Source organism: Manacus vitellinus, unplaced genomic scaffold (assembly GCF_001715985.3).
Source record: "Manacus vitellinus isolate BGI_N305 unplaced genomic scaffold, ASM171598v3 scaffold_20_pilon, whole genome shotgun sequence".
Lineage (NCBI taxonomy): Eukaryota > Metazoa > Chordata > Aves > Passeriformes > Pipridae > Manacus > Manacus vitellinus.
This window is the reverse complement of record NW_021939471.1, coordinates 14,258,954-14,276,495: the sequence shown is the minus strand read 5'-3', so window position 1 is coordinate 14,276,495 and position 17,542 is coordinate 14,258,954. Positions and strand designations below refer to the sequence as shown.

At 36.3% G+C, this 17,542-nt stretch overlaps 1 protein-coding gene across 1 annotated transcript in view; it reads right to left on the bottom strand.

Annotated features, from left to right (window-relative positions):
• Positions 1-16,272, bottom strand: part of OLA1 (Obg like ATPase 1) — a 119,133-nt gene extending 102,861 nt beyond the window's left edge. Inside the window, exon 1 of the mRNA XM_018071884.2 lies at positions 16,208-16,272. The gene's annotated coding sequence lies outside the window, so the exon portion shown is untranslated. The remainder of the gene's footprint in view (positions 1-16,207) is intronic.
• Between the last annotated feature and the right edge of the window lie 1,270 nt (positions 16,273-17,542).

Sequence of the window (17,542 nt, the reverse complement as noted above, 5' to 3'; positions counted from 1 at the left end):
GAATAATCATGAGGTGAGCAATACTAGGCTTTTTCTAGGCTTCCAGGCAGTTAGGATCATTCTAGCATGATCATTTTTTTTCAACAAATTAAACCATAAGACATGAAAGAACTGTTAAAAGAAAACAAATAGTAATAGTCTAAGAAAAAGGGTTAAATTTCATTTTATTTAGTGCTGTGAATGATAGCACTTAATTGTGGATTAATCAGGATGCTTGATTGTTGAACAACTAAGTTTGAGAAAGGAACATAAGTATTAAATACTTCTTGTGCCTTGAAGGGTATTACTGAACATGGAAGAAGATTCTCTAATCTACAAATAGTGAGAGTTCTGCCTCTGAATTTCGGATATACCTGTATACCTATTAGCAAAAACAAAAATCAAGCCAAAAAGAACCCACCATAGCCCACCCTGCAAGAATGCTGACTAGGAATAAACCCACTGAAGGACTTATTCTTGAATCTGTTTTCTATAATCTTAGGGCATGTTCAGCAGCCTGGGAGATACCTGCAAGAAAGAAACCTTAGGGAAAATAAACTTTTCCATAATTTGCTCTAACCTCTACCATTTTGTGCAAGGTGCAAGTTTGAAGTTACAACTTAGAAAGCTAAAATAACATAATATTTGGCATTTAGTCTAGATTATTGACTGGTTGCAGTTAAATGTCTACACAAGAATAGCAGACTCTTGCTAGCTTTCAAAGACATTTCATCTTTCTCTTCTAGGGCACAACAATGTTTGTAACATTTTTAGGATAGATACAATGACTTCATATATTGAACACAGTAGAAAAATGTATTGAGAGATTTGGATAATTGAACTCAAAAACATCATCTCAGGAAAAAAACCATAGACCTCATTCTGGGCCTAATGCAGGCTGAACAGTTATATTCTAGCCTGATAAGATACATTGTATTTTGATGGAAGAACAAGATGAGCTTCTTAATATACAACATAAGTGATAACTATATGTTTTATATATTACATATGTGCAAAATGACTGTAAAATGAAAACCAAACAAAATATTGAAGTACATCATGCAGCAATTCTGGAAGTGTTTTAAATTTTATCTACATTGTATTTATTTTACTTTATAACTTCAGGTTGTAATGTATTTTATAACATGAAGAGTTCAGATAAAACTCAATAATATTCATCTACATTTCTAGCAGTTGAGAACAAAAATTACTCATGGGAAATAGTTAGGACATCATTTGCAAAATAGCAAAGAATTCTTTACACCCTGGAAAATCTGCAACCTTTACCAGGTCATCCAAAGTTCTCACAAAAATTGCATGTATGGCTGGATGTGGAGCCTGGTGCAGTACAGAGAAAGGGCTGTGACATGTCCTCTGGGGTTATTCATTAAAGCCCCAAAGCGCTCACACCTGTACACGTAGAAAGGTGGTAACAGGGATACAGACTACACCTTCAAGATGGGATTGCATATGAAAATTTCAAGAGTTTACAACAGCAATCAACTAGTTTTGCCTCCTGAAGGTATGTTGTTTAGGATGAGCAGATGGTTGTATACTGCAGTCCAATTCAGAAACGCTGTGGTAGCACCACACCCCTAGAGAAGGTAGGATGACAGTTTCTGTTCTACGTTAGGATTACAGTGACCTCTGTAAATACAATGGAGATTTACTTTGTAGAAGGCTTCAGTTTACACATAAATACTACTAGCATACTGCTGATATTGCATGCTTGTGGTTATAATAAGAATTCAATCATTTTTTCCTTGTAACTCAGCTACTATATTATAAAAATCCAATAAAAAATCAATTTAAAACTTGGATCACATATACATTATTTTTCTTTAATTTCATGGTAGTGTTCTTATTTATAAGAAAAAGTCACAATGCAATTATGCCTCACTTGTGCATTCAGGAGAGGACCTCTTTGCTGCTTTGTGACTTCGTAATTCTCTATTCAGAAGAGCTTAGAAGCTCAGCAAAGCTTCACTCAACACCAATGTTTTTTCCATAATTTACTTACAAAGTTGTTCATAACTTTCTATTCTCGACTGTGCAGTACCCTCATCTGTAAATGTGGGATTTGACATTTTGTAATTTAGGAAACAACTTGTAAATGAACACTGTTGGTGGTGCCAGCATAAACCAAGAGTCCACAGCCATTGCAGAGACCCTGGCAGTCATCTCTACAGGTACCTCGTCATAGTTGTTGCCAGATGATGGTGGGTGCAAGACAACTGTTCAGGTACCAGTGCAGCTGATATAAACGTACTAGCAGTCAGCTTCCCATTGTATCCCATGCCCTGTTTTCCTAAAGGAGAATTACATTCATGTCAGTAACAGGAAGAGATCACTGTCCTGCCCTGCTAGTTGCTGGGCTGGAGGATGCACACACAGCAGGACAAAACTGCATGCTCTGCAGAGGAATTATGGAAAGACAATGAAATCCTATTACCAAACACTGAGAAGTTACTTATCAAGTGGTAAAGATTATTATGACCATGTTAAGAAATAAAATGTGATCATAGAAATTCTGTTGTCTCATAACCCTAATATTTTTTGTGGGTACAACCAAAGTTTGACTTAATAGCATGAATGCTTGGATACAGATTTCACTAACAAGGATTTCAAAACCCAAATAAATTCTGCAGAGGGATTTTCAGCCAGAGTTTAACTACTTGTTGCCACTATGTAAAATTCCTGTCCTGCTGAAGAAACACAAGAGCGTGGCCTATTGCAAATAAGTATTTTTCTGCCAAATCTAATCTACATCTTTTTATACAGTTATGCCAATATTTTATATCCCAGTCTCCCTTTTAAACCAAAGCTTTGGCTTACAAAGTATTTTTATTCCTCTCAATAGCTTTACTTAGACCCTCACATCTTTACTACAACGTAAAAGAAAGGTTAATGCATTTGCAGCAAGTGCATTGAGAACCCTGAAGTGGAGAAGAACTACTGCTGACCAGCTGGGGGAAGGCACTGAAATAACATCAGTGACCTGCTACGAGAAGAAAGACATGTGACCACCCTCATGTCAGATGAAAAAACCTTTAATAGTTTAATTTTTTACGTAAGTGAAATGGATGGATTGTATCTCTTTCCTTGTGACACCAAAATTTTGCCTGTCACAATGAACTTCCATAGGGAAGAGCAGTCTTTATTGGAAAAGGTACTCACTCCCTCTGCTTTCTCAGTAAGGGAGGTCTTAGGACATTTGCCATGCCAGTTACAATTTCCAGAAAGCCTGACAACATCATCTGAGAAATTACATATTTGTGTTGGTCTATTTTAGAAGTCAGGTTCTTAAAGTGTGACACCTTGTTTCTAACCATAGGCTATCTGACAAGAAGTGAATCCAGTTGTCAAAAATTTTTAACGTCAAGAATATGAGAATCTCTGAAAGGTCCATAGCCTGTAGTCATGTCTGTCTAATGCAAGTGGGTAGCTTAAGTAATTTGGGAAGAAAAGTTTATTTCCTGACTGCACAGAGCTCTGACTGCCAACTTATAGATAATATATATTCTTTTTTCACTTCAAGGTGGGCAATATTATTTCTTTGCACATTATATGAACCTAGAGGAGACCATATGATTAACGATTTGAGGTGTCTAGCTTTTTTAAACTGCTTAAAATAAAAAAAGTCAAAGATGAGTACCTGAAGTTATACAAGATCCCTTTAAGATATTTGTAGAACATTGGACAAGAAAAAATACTCTTCTCCTCTTACTTTCCTGAGTATCTCATCTATGATCCATTCTTTTATAATAAATGTACATGCTGATAAATATTAAAAAAGAACTATATACATATTAATTATGTTGTGATTGTTTATCAATTTTTTTCCATAATAACATCTTTTGTGTATATTCTGGTCATTTTTGGGAAGGTCTTATGATCTAATCTCCAATCTATTTAAAAGAAAATGCTTTGTGTGCCATTTTATACTCATGGTCGTTTGGAGTTCTATTTCAGCTTCATTAATATTGATAGAACTTGTCTCTGCACTCATTCTCAGCAGATTCTTTGAAATTAATCTTCAGCATTTACTGTGATTTGTTTCTGTTTTCTGCTTCATCCCTGATTCCAGCTCTTCTCTAGTTAATTTTGTTTTCTTTATTTTTATCCACTTGCTATGACGGTTCTACTACTTGTGCCACTGTGGTGTGTCGGTCCTTTATGGGATCCCTGTTTCATCTCTGCCTTTCATTGTGATTTTCCATCATTATGGGCCTCTTGAATAAAAATGTAGCCCTTGTTTCTGGCAAAGTCCATGTTCCTTTTCTTTCTGTGTGATTTTCCATCATTACTGTTCTTAAATTTCTTGAATAATGATACATACTATGAACAAATGGATGAAGCAGTAATGGCTTCATCAGTGTTTTCTAAAATATATCTGCAGCTTTTGGAGCATACAGTGCTACAGTAGAGTCTGTGGCATGTTTGTAAAAGCTTGATTTTTAAAGTGTATTTTGCAGGCTATTGATGACTACGCTGCTCTGCATTAATAATTTGCTTTCTTTCTAGCATTATCTACTTCTCAGAATAGCGGTTCCAAAAAGATATTGAAATTGAGGAATAAGTATTAGCACTGCACATCTTTGTATAAAATGGTGAAAACGTAATCACTTTGTGATGTTCACAGCAATACCGCTATGTTATGGAACTAACAGGATTCTTGCTAGGCTTTTACATGCAGGATGTATGAATAGATTTCAGAATCCTTATTAAAACAAGTCAACATTTTAATTTGAAGCAGCATATCATAATAAACAAGTAATCAGAATAAATGTTTTAAAAATCTATCCGCAAAAATGTGATAAATGAAAAGTTGTACTTCAGTACTAATTAGTTACATTTGAGTTGTGTCAAATACATGATGGAAACCAAAACTGTGGAAACACTTAAAGTTAAAATCTCAAGGAATAACATCAGTTCACCAGTTTGAACAATGGAAATCTTAAATATGCCATAATATAAGTTGGGGTAAAAATAGGGATCAAAATATGATAAAATATTTCCTACCTTATTTGATAGTAGTGGCACAGTAGCTTAGTCCATAAAGTGCTTCAGTAGTTGTAAAGGGGGAAAAAAGTTAATTAAAAAATACTAACCAAGTATGTCAATGACTTCAGCATTAACATTTTTTTTAACATACTCTGTTAAATTATAGTCATTAATGTTTCATTCTGAAGGACAGATGGAAAGCCTAAAGGTCTTAAAGATCTAGAGTGGCTTGCAGAAGTAAACCCTTGTTTCAAAAAACATTTATAATGACATTTACAATTGCCTACAGTCTTTCCCACCAAAATAAATGGGTCTTGTGGTTTTAATTAGAGAAAACCTGGTTCGTTTGTGTCCTGGTTTTTTCCATTTGAATTACAAGTACCCAAATTCCTTGAAGTTCTCTAAAGATGTGAAATGCGCCAGTTAGTGGCTCCAGCTCACTGCCCAGGGGCTGGAGACACTGCCCCCTTCACACCAGGGCAGTGGGTGTGCAGGTGAGACACCCACAAAATTCCACTCACGCACACAGCGTGGCAGCAAGGCCAGTGGGAACAGCTTCCCCACAATATCTGAGCAAAAGGAGCAAAGCAGGTTTGGCAATGGTAACCAGAATTAGCCAGAAGTCCATTAATTGCTAGAAAAGTCAGTAGTGACAAAACATGTCTGTGGTCAAGCTAGGTAGCCAAGTAAAAATAGATTGGATCACATGATCGTCAACAAAGGTCACAGAACTAGGGGCAGGCACACCTACAACCTCACACCTCAGGGTAAACACAGCTCTCAAGCACAGAAAACAAGCTCCCAATGAGACACTCTCTCACAGGTCGATTCACAGCATTTGATCCCAGGTGACAGTCCTGCCCTGAGCACAGGCAGCCAAGGTCTTGGGCAAGTGGGAAAAGGTTGTCAGGCTTTTACACTTCATTCGGGGTCCTGACCCAAGCAGCTTTCAGTAATTGATGCTCCTTACCTTGGTGCCTTGATTTAGCCTGAAACATACAGCTGAGAATGCTTTTATATCCCATTCGGTTAATCTTCCAAAGAATCAATGACTGTTTGATAATGCTTTTATTAATGATTTCTTCTTACTACATTCCCTTACAGTGGGAGCTTGGTGCCTCAGTGACAGCTATTTTAGCTGCACTGCTGGTTCAGTGAAAAGCCTTGGAAGATCACTAATTTATGATATGTATCTGCCAAATTATGATCCCACTCCAATTTTCTTCCCTCACAGTGTTTTGTAGACAGGAATGCGGAGGTAGGTGGCCAAGTTTGAATAACTGTGTTATGTTAGTTCAGTAACAATGAACTGTCATTATTTTTGGCTAATGTTAAAGTCTAACTGGTGTATGGCCTGACAAACACATCTGAAACATTAACAGACTCTGGAAAAGAAATCTTCACTCAATTACAGGGCTGTGTCCAACCATTCTAATGAGAAGATGAGATTGGTTTGCAGCACAAAGTGGGAGAAGACTTAATAGAATCAGTCAGTTTTAGTGGTATCTCTGCTTCAATAATCAATTTATGTCAATTTATACCCGGGTTTTTTTAAGTAGATGGTTGAGAACAACATTACTATTTTTTAAACTTCCAGGTAAAGGTATTTCTCTATTCATTTTATCTGGGGTAAGTTATGAAGTCATTTCTCAAATGCAAGTTTCAGTCCATCATTAAATAATAACTTGAATGACTGCTCCTCTTAACTCTTAGATTAGAAACATACCTGTACATTCTGAATCTGCAAGTTCTAGTCCTAATCATTCTTTGTTTCAGAGCAGTACTGGCAAAAGTAGTATGTGGCTACTGTCCCTATCAACCTCAATATATATTACAGGAAAAAAAAGTTATAAAAGGTTTTAATGTATCCAAGTTGTTTTCTCTGATTCAGCAGACTCATGATGTTCTTAATTTTGTTATGCAAAGAGCCAGGCTATGTCTTGTTTTCAAACCAAAACAATAATTAAAATACACAGAAAATAAAAATATTCACAGTATAAAAAATAGCAGTTAGAAAATATACTTTAGAATAAAAATTGGAGCTCATATGTTCATGCCTTGTTTCACTGGATAAAAATCCAGATGACTTCACATTAAGATAAAGTTAACCCTTCTCACAGCAATTATCCGTGATACTTTTCATGTCGGCTAATAATTTTTGCATGACCTGAGCAGAAACATAGGCTGCTTTTAAAGGCATACAACAATCAAGAAAGATTCTGAGTCATTGAAAGTCCACCCAACACAAGCCTCAATACACTTAGCAACTCAAATTTCCTTATAAGAAACCAGAAGATATGCCTATATCTTCTGCATATTTTTTAGTTGTTCCCATCTGCCAACACAGGAAATATCCTATCACTTCACTTTCAATCTCACGGGTCATATATTCAGGAGAATTAGCAACAGCAGCAACGACATTTGCAAACTCATGTTATCTGCAAGGCAGGGTAAGAACTTCTATTGATTCAGGCCAAAGGTGATCTCAAGTCTCTCCTGTTATTTCTTCTGTTATTTCTGGGGGTCTTTTTGTTCAGTACTTGGTGCATCAATGAAATTAGATGAGACTGAAATACCATTTGCCTCAGGATTCTTTTGAGCTTAAGATTCCCACTTCTCTGGAGAGGTGTACTGTGAAGCACAAAATGCCCAAGAACAGCATTCAGTCAGGAAAGAGATGATGGTCACTAGTGCCAGTATTGACCTCACTGCTGTGATAACTTGAGGGCATAGATGACCTCCACAGCATTGAAGCTGAACTTATGAAGCTCAACAACTGTGCTAGCCACAAAAATATCTTTAATAGCCAGATTTAGTAAAGCACTTGTTAAAAAGAACACATTGTCTGTATAGATCATATACAAATCCCAGCCATCTCCCCAGTCTGTACCTGAAAGTATGAACAGAGTAGCCATAATGCAACATCCACTTCCCAAAGCTAGGAGAGAAATAAGGCAATTAAAAACGTGAACTGGCCACTTATCTAGCCTTGTTACACTTAGCACCTGCTTGAATGCCTTCTGCCCAGCTGAGCAACATCAAGCCATCTTAGAAATACCCAATCAGGGGCTTTTGGGGAACAGACAAAGCTCAAGAGGTCTCTGGCCTAGAAAAGAAAATCTAGAAGGTTTCTATAGTGTTTCAGGAAACTACAAAATTAGTGAAAACCATTAATTGCACAAGTGATGTTCTGTGGATGAACTCAGTTTCTCAGAAAATTTCCCCAGATTTCTTTAGAAATAATCCAAAGGTCCGAGCAGCCTGTGAATCACAAACACTGCCTGAGAGATGCTATGTCCAAGAGTATGCCATCAACAAATGCAATCACTAGATTTACAAAATAAATTATTTTCTGCTTGGACTTTTTTCTTACTTCAGAGGTCAATTTCATATCAATATTATCTAGTACACAACACAGTATTATATGCAATGCACTGAGCTAGTTTATAAAATAATTTCAAAAGTAGTTTTGCGTCTTTTCTTAAGGTCAAATAAATATATATGCAGTCAATGTACAACCATCATAGAACTCAAAAATCACCCAAAGTTGTGACTTCAACTCGAAAATAATAAGAACAAGTAGCATTTTAAAGGAGGGAAGAAAGATAAACTGATTACTTAATTTTTTTATTTTTTGCATCTCTAAGGAGAGTTGATAACTCCTCTTTAAAAATGTCAGCCTTCAATAAATTTACAAATATGCCTGGCTGCAGGTACAAGTGCGATGCAGAAGCTGCAGGATACTGAAGCCACTCCCATAACATTTAAGTGAGGGTGTACATCAAACCAGGAGATTTATAGTAATCCCCTGCTATTAGACACACTTTTCTTGAAAGTGTGAGTTCCCCTATTAGCTGCTCAGCAGGAGACTCCATTTACCCTGCAAGTGGTCTGAGGCATGCAAAATGTTTAAATTTTGAGAGAACCACAAACAGCAATGTTTCCAGAGTACAAAACATGACCTATTTTTTTAATTGCTCATAAAACAAGACATGTCCAAAGTGACATGGATACAAATAGCTTAACTTTAACCTGCCTAGAGCCAGCTCTGTAACTCACACACCGTGAGGATTTGGTTGTGAAGCCTCCTCAGTTAAATCAACAATCAGTCAGATGAAAAACTGATGCTGCAGTATCTCACAGACTAGCCTTTCTGAAAAGATGAAACTATAACAACAACAAGGCCACCTCAGACTTGACAAAGAGGTCACTAGTAAAAAGCATTTTGTCAGCAACTTCAGTACTGCAGTTTCAAATTTCTGGAATTTCTGGAGGCTGCAAGAGTTAAGCCCTTTGAAAATACTTGATATTTTAATATTTTGAGATCTTTCCTTCTTTCCCTCTGTTTCAGTATGTACCTTTCAGCATTACTGACTGAAGAAATATCAGCCTTCTTAGCTCTGAAATTTGAAATCGCAGTAGACTGTGAGCTGTGGTAGGTATGTGCATCTAGAGATTGGAAATTCACCCAGGGAAACCATCTGGAAAAAAAAACCTCCTGATTTAAAAAACCCTGAGTAATTTTTCTCATGGATATGGACTAAAATATATTTGTGCCTTAAGAAGCTTGAGAGACTTTTGTTTATCTGAGATTAAAGATGGTAATCTACAGTCTCAAAACCCTAAATCACAAAAATTTCTCACATTTCTGCTTATAAAAATGTTCTTTTAAAATCTTTATTAAATTAGCTCTGTGGTGGGGTGAATGAACACTAAAGAAGAAGTTCTGTAATTGATTCTGAAGCTAGATTCCAGTCAATACATAGTAATTTGGTTAGGTATCAAGACATTTGGTTATAAGGCTTTTATTCGTTATTTACATTTTGTTTTTGTAACATGTAGCTTCAACTCTTTTGAAATAGATTAAACAGTGACTGTTTTTAGTGTTTATTCCAACAACTGCAAAATAATCCTTCAGATTTACTAATACCAATCCACAATTAAACAATTTGCAAATGCAGGCTATATACAATTATTAGGGCTTGCTGAATGAGCTCTTTTCTTCACATTTTTAAGATTCATGTCTACTTTGATGTGAAGACAGAATAATTTTAGTTTCAACGTCCATTTTAGATAGTGCACTGCTGAAAGCAAATTCATACTGCAACCACATCCCATCACTAATGGAGAACTGGACATAGAAGTATTTTCTTCAAACTGACAGATCAAATCTGAAACTGCTCAGAAATGCAGGTTATGAATTTTTTCCATTGTACACAACTCTGTGGCTCCATATTACTTTCAACAATTATACACAACAAAAAAACGATGTTGACATAGGTAAGAATTACAGGTACACCTCATCTTCTGACAGTCTTATGTCTGGACAATTACAGCATTGCATTGGCATGTTAAATGGCAACTTACATATTCACATATTAATGTATTCACATCAAGTAGTACATTAGTTTTCATTTTGCTTCTGTCATTAATTTTTTTTTTAAATCAATGCTTTCGGCTTTTTTCTTTTGCTCTTTGGCTTATCCCAAAATAGAAATCAAAGTTACAGGTTTTTTCTGCTTTGGAATTTAAAAGATAGATATGCAAATGAGGTATAGATGTATAATGCTAGAGTTTGGTAGGTCTTTTCTCCTTTTCACTTAATAAAATAAATACTTGTATGCAAACATCAGATCTCACCCTAGAGCTAATATATACAGCTAATATATAATTACTATGGGATCAGATGTGATCCTAATCTAGTAGTAATTAGAGTATAAATGAGGTGGGATTTTTAAATAAACCCTTTCAGTGTAGGCCAGTACAATGTCTCCTAATGTTAGTTCAAGTCCTGTCATTGGAAAGACTCTAAATACAGTAGTATTTTGCTTCCTTAGACAGAGTAAAACCTCTTTTGGCAAAGTACTCTTTCATGAGTAAAGTTTCAGCATTTGAGAAGATTATGAAACTATGTAGGAGTTTAACTACAGTGAAAGGTTCTGAGGCCCTATGAGTGATTTCAGTGTGAGCATTTCTCTTCAAGACAATTACTCTCAACAAGCTTCCCTGAGTTACCTTAGTATTATTCATATATTACTGCATTAATAAATTTGGCTAATATTCCCAAACTGTTCTCTGCAGAGAAGTCAATGTTAACCAAATCCAGGGTTCTGCAGAGTCATACACAATGTGGACATTTGAAGAACAAAGCAATAGCAACCCAAACTCCCTATGCTGCTGAAGAAGAATCCTTTTCAACCACAAATTTAGTGGAAAAGTTTTGGCGCAAGTAGAGACAACAGTTTAATATATTCCTAAACAGCTTAATTGGTTTTGTATAATGATTGCCCTCCTGCTCAGATATTGGTATGCCCCCATTGCTATTCTCCTAACCATGTGGAACACATACTATTCTGCCACATGTTAGATTTCAAACTTTATATTATTTAAATACCATGGCACTGTGTGTTATTAATCAAAATCTCAATATTTTGGAGCTGTTTGTTAAACAATTTTCTAGCATCAAAACCTTACAAAATCACAATCTGAGACACTCAGCTGCCTTGAAGCTCTCTTCAGAGAACACTTCAAAGAGGAAGTTTTTTGTAGAGGTCACTTAACTATATTCTACCCTATAAATGCAATGAAACATTTTTTGTTTTAAAAATTGGAAGGAAAAAATGTTATGTAATTGTTTTAAATTGTTGGACTATTTAAAAAGTCATGTTAAAATAGTTACATTCCATGATGAGACTTGTCTTATAACTTTTGACATGCATAAGCTATAAAGCATGCCTATTATTAATTTCAGGAATAGTTTTGGATACCTACAGTGAATTAAACTGTCACAGTTGATACAATTATTAAGCAAGATTATAGACCATGCTCGGAAGTTCAAATAGTGCCCATTTCAAAAGTCCCCTCAGTAGTTATGAGTCCAGGAGCAACCTACCATGACTGGTCACACTCCTGCAGCAGGGTATGAAAGCTCTTTTTGTTTAAAGCTTGTTTTCTCAATCCTAGTTACAGCAGAGTGGTGTAAGTGCAAGAGATTTGAGTTGTCATTAAATTTAATGCATCTCATTAACACTTTTTACATGCACATACAACCAATATGGAGCATAAAAGTGGAGCATGTAGTACTTGTCACTCCGTTTCAAAACTTCAGGTTTGTTGCCTGTATGAAACAGGCTGAGTAACTTTACTGCAGCAAACTAAATCTAGTGGACAGTGTGTAGATGAACATTCTTAACATTATCAATCAAATTGCAGGTATCTGTAGTACCACTTTCACCTTTTTATATCAAATGATGTGTGATAAAGGACTGTTAGATAAACCCCAACACAGCTCTTTTGCTAAACCAGAAACTCTAACAGACAGACTAATGCTGGACCTGCTGCATTCTTAAAAGTGGAATTAACATTCTTAAAGGAGGAAATACATCAATGCATGTAGGCTTTCAAATACACTGTAATGTGGGGGAAATCAATTTACTTAGAGAAATATTTTCAGCTACACATTGGAAAAAAGATCTGAACTACACGGGAAAAAAATCACTCTATTTTGAATTTTAAGTAGAGCAACAGGGTTTGCGATGCTGTTTGCAGCACTGCTGCTTTCATGTTCACTGAAATGGTCGATACCTTCACAAACTAAACAGAAGATTTGATCTTAGGGCAGTAGTCTCACTGAAGCCTTCTGACCAGATAACCACTTCATTTTTCAATGTCATTTACACTTGTACAAATGTGGAATATCCTATCTGGAATGAATTTAAACTAGTCTTGTGAATGTAAATTTATGTAAAAGAGTATAGAAATTAAAGTACACTGTTTAGCAATGCTTCTTCCTTTTAAAGATTTTAAAATATTCTTTTTAGCTACCATAAAGAAAACATGGGCACACATATGCCCACATATGGATGTATGCAGTTACACACCTCCCCTAAAATGCCATATGGGCTGGCTGGCTGCTAGTCATTTTGATCCAGGTAATCAACATAGAAATAACATTTTCTTCTTCTCTGAGAAGTTTTATGTAATATGCAAGTATTTCATTAAACCTTCCCTTGTTTTGCATCAAGTGCTTAAAAAAAAAATCAAACAACTTACATTAAAACATGGTCCTAGCTGATTATAAAATTATAAAATCTGATTATAAAATAAGCCTTGCAAAAATAAATAGTTCTCTCTTTGTTTCCAGAAAAAAGATGGTAGTAGCAGACAAATTATTAAATATAATAATCTGGACATATTTGCCACATACAGGTGTATGGAAGGCCTGGAAAACTGGTATTTCTTAGTTGTGCAAATTACTTGAATCCAAAATAAAATCATCAGTGTTTCTGGGACAGCATCAATATTTAAAGAGGATTCCTTTTCTTTCACTTTTTCCAACTGTTTTTACAGTAACTTTTGTTTGATAGTGATAAACCACTCTCATCTACAGCATTTACCTTAAGAGTTTAGTAAAATATGTGCTATAGAATAGAAGAAAAATACTGACCTCTTAAAGGCTTTACACCTCCTTTCTCCCTCCTTCTCCTTTCCTTTTTTCTTTTTGTTCTTATTATATCTGCGTCTCCAAGGTCTGTCTCTTGGTGCTTGGTACGCTATCACTATGTTAAAGGCAAATTTTTACAGTTCAGTCTGAGATAGTTTTTCCAGGGTGGGTCACATTCTGTTGACAGGTATCATGCACCTTGTCTCCCAGCAAATGATCAGTTTGGAATCTCATCCTAACTGATATTTGCTCTTTGGGGATGGATAAAAAAACCACAGTGTGTTCTGTAAAGCTCAAATTTGCCTTAGCAAACAAAACATCTGCTAGATTTGTGAGTGACTTGTGACAGCAGGAGACATCAGCACTGGCCTCCTCAACAGAAGACACTGCTATTAATGGAAGCTATTATGGAAGAATTCTGGCAAGAATTTTTTTTTTCCAAACAGCTAAAAAAAATTAAAGAAAAAATATGTTATGTTGTTATGGTAACAGCTATTTGAAAAATACTGTAACAAAAGGCAATCTAATATCCAACTACCAAGCTGTTAGTTGGGCTATTTGGTTTTCTTTTTAAGCAGTTTATTTACAGAGATCTCCTCCCTCTTCCTTATGCAGTCACAAGTGTGAGTGTGCATGCTTAGGTAAGACACCATCTGCAAATAATTGGTGTTTGTAACATTTCAGTCTTGGAGCTGCAAAATTCCAGATACTGCAGATTTTTGCACATCACTAGAGCATCCAGTTTTATATAGGCTGAGTCACTCCCTCACATGGCAATAAACCATATTTTGTGGCATTTCCAGCACGCACTTCTGGCACAAAGAGGTGTTCCTGTGCTCCTCATGCTTCACGGAATGTGGCTAGTCAATTTGTGGGTACCACAGCTACTCCGTGGAAAAATGCCATGTCACATCTTGGTGGTCTGGAATCAGCACCCTCCCAAATGCTGGGAAAACAAGGTTCCCAAACAGTCTCAGGAGTTAAAGCAGCATGCAACATACCTTTCCAAAGCCTGCAATTGTATTTTGTACATTACACCTTTTTGGAAAAATTTCTCTGAACAAGCACAAGCTTCTAGTGCACTAACTTCTATATTTTACTTTGAATAGGAGCATGTAGTCCTCACTCAGACAAAGCTTCTTTTGAAGTTACAGCATAACAACTTGGGTAATGACTGAAAGGTCTGGCTACTTGATCTTACATATCACATGTACAGTGATAATACGAAAGAGCTGGAGGACACCACCAGCTCCTCCTCTTAGACCTGTGCTTTCAGCCATGATGTGTACAAAAAACGAGACAAACAGCACACATTTTTGTGGTACTTGTCTCAGACTGAACAAACCTTGGAGCTTTGCTAAATGTCCTCCAAAATCCATAATGGAGGATCAAGTTACACTGTGTTAAGTACTACATAGGAATTGTGAACATCCAATTTCTTAATATGGAGATGAGATTTTAAAAATGTGAAACTTGCACTTTGTTTCACTGCTTTCAATCCCCCTGAGATGTTTAATGGTCTGCCCTTTTCATCCATTCATCCGATTTCAATTAAAGTAACTAACATGGTTTATCTATAAAGATTACAAATGCAGGGGTGGAGTGATACAAATTTTGGCTTCTAGTTGTTTTGCTGTAACTGGGAATTTTGCAGTCATGTTGTTTTCCAAAGAGACAAATATTTTTAGTGTCAATATTACAATTTAGCTATGTTCATGTGCAATAAAAGCCATGAAAAATATCAGATAACAAAAATCCACTACAGCTTATTTTGCATCGTTTTGCAAAAGAGAAAGTGAGTTATGGGTTCTCAGTGACAATCCAAATTCAGCAACAATGTGCTGTATAGGTCCTACTGACACTCATCTGCATATATGGGAATGCATTTAGAAACCGAATGCAAGTGGTGGTATTTTCTGAACACCCCCCATAAAATCCCTTGAGCATTTCAGACATTCCACTCAAAGTGATTCTTTAATGTGGGACCTACTTACCGCATTTGTTTTACATTAGAAAATGCTGTATAGGTTGTTTACATATGGAAAAGTCAGTGGAGAGAGATTTCTGTAACTGTTCAGAAAGAAAGACTGCACTGTTACTGTAATAAGGACAATTAGGGACAGACACAGGTAATAGCTGTTTAGAAAATGTTAGAAGCATTATTGTGGATAATAGACATTCCTTTCTTAGCTCTGCCCTTGCCCAAATTTCATTTTCTGTTGTGGTGTCCACCTAGATTGCTTAAGACAGCTGTAGTCTTCTCATTTACATTAAGGTAACAAAAAGTTGACTGCTGAGTTGTCCCAGGTGGAGTTCATCTGTACAAAGGCCTGAAACTGTGAGGGAATACCTAAAATGTCAGATATGTCCAGTACCTAGTGCTGCTGCAAATTATCACCTCTTCCAGGTCACAAAGGCCAAAATAATTTCCAGCTCTATTTTTCTAAAAGCCATTTTCATTTAATCTGTCCTTTACAAATGGTAAATTTAATGAGAACTTCAGGAATAATTCAAACTAAAATTAAGAAAAAATACTTTGATATATACATAGGCAATTCAGATATATTTTAGTAAGCAACAACCTGGCCACTATTAAAATAGTTCTCAAGTACTATCGAAATAATAAGTATGCTTGCAAAGGAAACCTGCTTGCTTTTAAAGTGACTGTATGCATTATTACAGCTTCTTCTGATAATAACACATTTAATACCAAGGCTAAGATGCAATCAATCTTTTTTGTTGGAAGAAGGTGTTATATTGTACCCGTACGCTTATACTCACCTAGGAGTTTCAATCCACTAAATTAATCCAGCCTGAGGTTCAGGAGGGCTGTTGCTTGCTTGGCCTCCACTGTATTCTTCTTGCTGGCTTTGCAGAGCAGCAGAGAGCAAAGGAGGTGAGAGTGGGACCAGGGAAAAGGAAGAGGTCTGTCTCTAAAAGAGACACTGAATTAGACTGGAGTGAATAGCTTATGTCCTCTGTAATTATACACACATTGAACCCTTTACAGTTGACTTAAGTTACTTCGAACTGCATTGGTGTGGCCCTCCATACTGATTAAAAGCAGCATCTATTTACCTTAACAATAAATGTGGAGATTAGTAAAAGTTCACTTGATCATAATAAGAAGATAGATAATTAAAGGGCAATGCAACCCAGATGGAACGTAAGGTACCAAAGCAGTATATTAGGAAGCATAGGCTGCTTTTGTACATGTGTAGGTGAAGGACTGCAGAAATCCCTTCAAGTAGACAGTTTTTATAGCGATACTTAAAGTAGAGGAAGGCCAAAACATGTCCTGAGCAGGCTGGCCTGGCAATTCTCCTAGGCAAAGTGACAAATACAAAGCTCTCGTAAAGGAGAAAGACTTTAAAGCACAATGTGACTAAATGGACCATCTCTACAAAACCTTTGAAAGAGGCCTCCACATCTTTTATTCTTCTTTGATGTCTCCTCCATGATAAGGAGCAAGTTTAAGGTAAGCAGGACACACTGCTGATTCCGTGGGTTAAGCTCTTGATGGCGCAGGGTCTACGAGAAAAGGAAGAACTGGGTTTAGTATATGACAGACTCAACAGTTCGCATTGTGGGATCTTCTAAAGGGAAGGGGGAGGACACCTCCTATTCCTATTGCAACTATCTTTCGGTTTTACACGGTAGAAGTGTTTTACTAACCCCTTTCTATTAAGGAAGTAAGCAGCTAATAACTAAAGAAGTGAATAGTATCAATCCCATATAGACAACTCGGAAAATCAGCAAGGGCTGTATCCATGTTTTGTAACAAAAGGGTTGTAACCAGGACTTGACAGCATCCCTTGTTTCTCTTCTTTGTACCGATATTGATGCACTGAATGTTTACCTGCTCGCAGAAAATTGTGTGATAAAATGGTGACTTTTGACAAGCTCTGCAGCAATTTCCAGAGACCAGACTGTTGCTAAAACACAAATGATAGTTGGTACCTTAAATTAATAACATTCTCTCTCATGTGATATTCCAAAATAAATTTCCAGCTGAACCAAGACTTACAGATGTTTTGGCTTTTTTTCTAACAAACACTGTTACCATTTACACTGGTCCCATCAAAGTCACATTTTAAAGAATGGCTTAGCTCATAT